This window comes from Macrotis lagotis, chromosome X (assembly GCF_037893015.1).
Source record: "Macrotis lagotis isolate mMagLag1 chromosome X, bilby.v1.9.chrom.fasta, whole genome shotgun sequence".
NCBI lineage: Eukaryota > Metazoa > Chordata > Mammalia > Peramelemorphia > Peramelidae > Macrotis > Macrotis lagotis.
In genome coordinates this window covers 476,166,857-476,172,133 of record NC_133666.1, presented here as the reverse complement: position 1 = coordinate 476,172,133, position 5,277 = coordinate 476,166,857, and the positions used below count along the sequence as shown (strand labels likewise).

At 37.2% G+C, this 5,277-nt stretch overlaps 1 pseudogene; it reads right to left on the bottom strand.

The window, feature by feature from the left end:
* Positions 1-605: 605 nt before the first annotated feature.
* LOC141503024 (prolyl-tRNA synthetase associated domain-containing protein 1-like) lies at positions 606-1,095 on the bottom strand (annotated as a pseudogene).
* Between the last annotated feature and the right edge of the window lie 4,182 nt (positions 1,096-5,277).

The window sequence follows — 5,277 nt, the reverse complement described above, 5'->3', positions numbered from 1 at the left end:
AATCAAATTTCATCTCTTTCTAATTTTTTTCTAAAACAGGTAAAGAAAGTGTACAAAATGGAAATGCCTACCAAGTAAAAGTTTCTGTTATATTTAAAATCTAGTGATTAATTTGATTAATAAAACACCTATATAAGTCTTGCAAGTCCTTTAGTATTTTCACCCTATCTGAAGATTCCTACTATAATATTCCTTTTTCAATAGTTTTATTTTCTCATTCCCCCCTTCTCTTTCAAAGGACTCTCTAGAGCAATAATCTTAATCATAAGAACTGAGAATATAATTTTAATAAGGATTAGGAAAGCCTTGCTGTAAATATGAATGCTTCAAAACATGTGGTATTTTCATAATTGATGACAATTGTTAGGTAGCGCGCAATGTGGATAGACATCTGGAGTTAGGCCTGATTTAAAATCTAGGCTCTATACTTAATATCTTTGAACAAGTCAATTAACCCTTATTTAACATAGTTTCATCATTTATAAAATGCGGATGTACAAATAGTACTTATATCTCCCAAGGTTTTCATGAGGATTGAATAGTTTATTTTTATTTTTCTTGACAGTTTCCAGAATTGCATTTTATTCTAAATCTGGCCCATAAGTTTAATCTAATTTTAATATTATAGGCTCATGCCCAGTCTTCTTCACAAAGGTGAGAAAGTCATCAGGGCTCAAGCCCATCGTAGCTGTGTTTGTCATTGGATGGAAGTATACCTTTTCATATCCACCTTCCAGAAAAGCAGAGACCAGTACAAATTTTACGTCTCCCTGGTCACAGAAAAGAGCCAAGGGTATGGCACAACCCTGGCCAACTTTTAGCTTTTCTAGCATAGACGATTCATCGGCAAACCTCAAATCTCCACTTCCGACACCAAGTCGCTTGGCCAGATCATTCAAGTTAATCTTCCTATCGTGAAGGACCGTTACCAACCAATAATTCTTCTTTTTGTCTTTAAGAAACAGGTTCTTACTGTGTGCCCCTTTCAAATACTGGATATGAGGCATAATTTCTTCAACTGTAAATACCTCGGGGGTGCTCCAGGCTCGCGGTCGGCTGCGCCTCCAGAGCCGAGCGGAGCTCGGGGCCGGCCATGGCGCGCCGCGGGGCTCCCGGGGCCCGGACAGCTTCCCTTCCCCGCCCCGAGCCTGGGCCCGGCACGCACACGCGGCCGAATAGTTTATTTTTAAAGCACTTGCTACGGTGCCTAGAATATAGGAACTACTATGTCCTGGTAGCTATTCATGCAAATAGGCATCGGAAAAGGGCTACAAAAAAAAGAAAGATTTCAGAAACAAAAACAATATGTTATCTATAATGAGATTTGAAATTTTGGACCGTAGCATAATTAAGAGAAGTTAGGAGTCTTTTCGTACTTTCAGTAGATCTGTAAAGAGTTATTAAATAATTATTTTTTTTTCCTGAAGCTTTAACCTCAAAGAAAAAGTGAGGATGGAAATTATTCTATTATATCCACAGAGCTAGAGAAAACAAACTACAATGTAGCAAGAAGAAATTTATGAGGCAAAATTCAAGAAATTAGATATTCTATGGTCAAGATATCATATGTGTGTACAACTCTGAGTAACATACAAGGTGAACTGCAGCCCTTAAGACAAGAAGTGGAATTTGAGTTCATAAGTATCCCTAGGACTTTCATAGATAAAGCATTTGACTAAAATGACACTCTGGAAGGGCAGTATTTATTCAAAATGAACAGATTTTGGGGTTGGAGCCAAAATGTTGGAGTGAAGGTAGGGACTTGCCTAATGCTCTCAATCCTTTAAATAATATATCTAATCAAATGTATGAAGCATGTGTACCTCAGAGTAGCTGAACCCACAAAAAGACTGAGTGAAACAATTTTCTAGCTCAAGACAACTTGGAAGATTGGCAGGAAGAATCAGCTACACCAGGGTGAGAGAGATGTGCAGGGCAACACAGATTGAGATGGAGTGCATCAGCCCCAGTCACACAGGAACTGCCTGGAGGCAATTGTTTCAGTGACAGTAAGTGGTTTCCAGTCCAGGGCTTACCAAGGGTAACTTGGAAGATCAGCAGGAAATGTTTACCTCACCAGGGTAAGATAGAAGTCCAGGACAGCTCAAGCCTCAGCATTGTAGACCAAACCTAACAGACTAGGATTAGGCCACTAGAGCCCATGGATCAGCACTGGCAGTTGCTTCTGGAGCACTCAGCCCACTGACGGGGGCTAGAAGGTGGTTACAGGGATCACTGCTATCATTGAGGCAAGACTCTATTGCTTTGCTTATAATCATATCTGGGTCACATTCTGGGGCTCCAATGCCAGGAAGAGGAGCAGAAGCACAACAGAGCTTACTGTCCAAGAAAAGCAGAGAACTTCCTCAAATTTTCAGGGCAGAAAGGAGCACCCACAGACCAGAGCACAGGCAAGGAGAGTAGTCATAACCTCTCATATGATCTTGGAAGATTTGAGAACTTGTAGGTCCTTAGAAGTATGTTTGAAAACAGTTGCAAAAACCCTCAAAAAAATTGGTACCTGGAAGCAGAGTTCTACTTTAACAAAGACTGAAAATCAAATAATAGGCTTGTGGAAAAACAACTAACTTGAAAATAAATTGGAGACATAATTTAAATTTTTTTGCATCATCTAAAAACCATGATCACAAAGAGCTTTGACTTCATATTTCAAGAAGTTACCAAGAAAAAAATACCCTAAGATCTTACATATAACAAGTAAAATAAAAATCAAAAGAAAGAGATCTCAAAATTGAAACAATTGAATTCTTATTTCTCAGGTCTAAAAGAGAATACTTACAGAAGTCAAAGAGAAACAATTCAGATACTATGGAGGCTCATATAGTATCACATTAAGATTCATGGATTTCATATTAAAGGAAAAGAGGGCCTGGAAGATGATATTTCAGGAGTTAAAAAGACTAGGATTACAACCAAAAATAAACTAACCAGCAAAACTAAATATAATCTATCTGGAAATATTTAATGAAATAAAGATTTTCAAACACTCCTGATGAAAAGTCCACTCTTGAATAGAAACTATGACATACAAAACAAAAAACAATAAAGAATCATAAGCAGCAAATCATAAAGGATTCAATTAAGTTAGCTTTTTTAATATTTTAGTATAGGAGTATTATACATTAACCCTAAGAATTTGTCATTTTAAGCGTTTACATATATAGAGGAATAGAAGTGAGAGAATTATCTTGGAATAGTCTATGATCAAAGATCACCTATTACTTATGTAGGTAAGAAGGCATGACGTTGCCTGAACTTTTCCTAGTTTCCCTCAGAAACATTGTGAAATAAAGACTCTAAATGGATTCTGAAATGACAGAACCCACACAAATATGAAGCAAAACAATTTTCCATCTAAAAGCAATTGATAGGGACTTCAGGAAATGTCTATCTCACTTGGGTATTAAAAGACTGTAGCCCAGCACAGGTGGGGTGCAGACTGTTAACCCAACACAAGATCAGTACACATATCCCTGGCCTGGGCTCAGCATACTAGTAACATAGAGGGTTAACATTGTGGCCTCCAGCCACATTTCAAAAAGCAAATCGCTAATCCCCAAACCATAGCCTAGGCAACTGTAGCATAGTCTGAAAACTGCAAGCACCTGAGGTCCCTATGCAGAAAGTCAATGATAAGGCCCCTAGCTCCTAGCATAAGAATCTTGAGGCAGTTCCTCCTCTGCCCCAGGAAAAGTGTTCAACATTTATGAGAAAAAAAAGTCAAAAATAACCCTGGTCAATAAAAGTTATTGGGAAGTTCAAAACACAAACTCAGAAGAGGACAAGAGATATAATGCCTACAAATGGAGCTTCAAAGGGGAACATAATTTGGACCTCAAACCCAAAAAAACCCTCTTGGAAGAATTCAAAAGGAATTTAAATATCAAGGAAGAGAGGTTGAAGAAAAACTGAGAAAAGAGATTTGAATTAGCAGGAGAATTATGGGGGAGGGGGGAGGAAAAGGAAGAACAAAAAGGGAATTAAGACAACTCCTTAAAATCCAATTGGCCTAAAGTAAAAACAAATCTGATAAAGAAAATTTTCCCTTAAAAATAGACTGACCAAGTGAAAAATCAATGATGAAAATAAATCCTTTAAAAGTAGAATTGGGGGTAGCTAGGTGATGCATGGGATAGAGCACTGGCCCTGGAGTCAGGGTGACCTGAGTTCAAATTTTGCCTCAGACACTTAACAATTACCTAGCTTGTGACCTTTGGTAAGTCACTTAACCCCATTGCCTTGCAAAAAACTAAAATATAAAAAAGTAGAATTGGTCAAATGCAAAAAGGAGATACAAAAACTAACTGAAGAAAATAATTTCTTAAACATTGGAATTATGCATTGGGAACTAATAATTCTATGAGACAAGCAGAATTAGGCAAATAAAATAAAAACAAATAAAAAATAGAAGAAAATATAAAATTCCTCACTGGAAAAAGAATTGACATGGAATACAGATCAAGGAGAAATAATTCAAGAATTATTGAAAGTCATAAAAAAGAAAGAGCCTGAACAACCTCATTATTTACAGAAAATGGACAAAAATAAATGCAGGGACATAATTAAACTCTCCCTCTATTCTAACAAATACCTTGAAATAATAGCTCTAAAGAAATTTTAGAGTGTCAGAACACGCAAAAAGATGAAGTAAAATTATTTTCCATTTCAAGAATATTTAGAATGTAGACAGAAAATTCTAGTATTCCATGGTCAGAGAGGAGTACAGAGCAAGCCATGCCAATTGAGATCTAGTGAAAGCAAACTAGGAGGTAATCTTGGGTATCAGTGAATAAGAAGGAACAACAGATGCCCTTGAAACTTTCAGCCCAAAGACAGAAAAGGGGTGGAAAATGGTCAGATGGAGATTATAGGGGGTTCCTTTACTACCACTGAAACAGAACTCTTGCTTTGCCCAAATTAGATGTGTCATAGTCCTGCATGGAAATTCCAGGACAGTAACAGCACTGTGAAATCATAGCTTGTGGCTCCAGAAAGGTAGAGGGTAAAAAAGAATACTTGTCATCATTCATAGACCAAAGGACAAGGCAGAAGTGTACTATACATCTCTCCAAAGAATATTATTGCCTTTGAAAAACTGAAACTTACAGGTTCCTAGAAGTATCTCTGGAAATAACTGCACATAACCCCTCAAACTTGGGGCATTGTGTTTACCCCAAAAGGAAAGCTCTACTATTACAGTTAAAGTCAAGTAAAAACATAGGAAAAGCAGCAAAACATCCCACCAAAAAAAAAAAC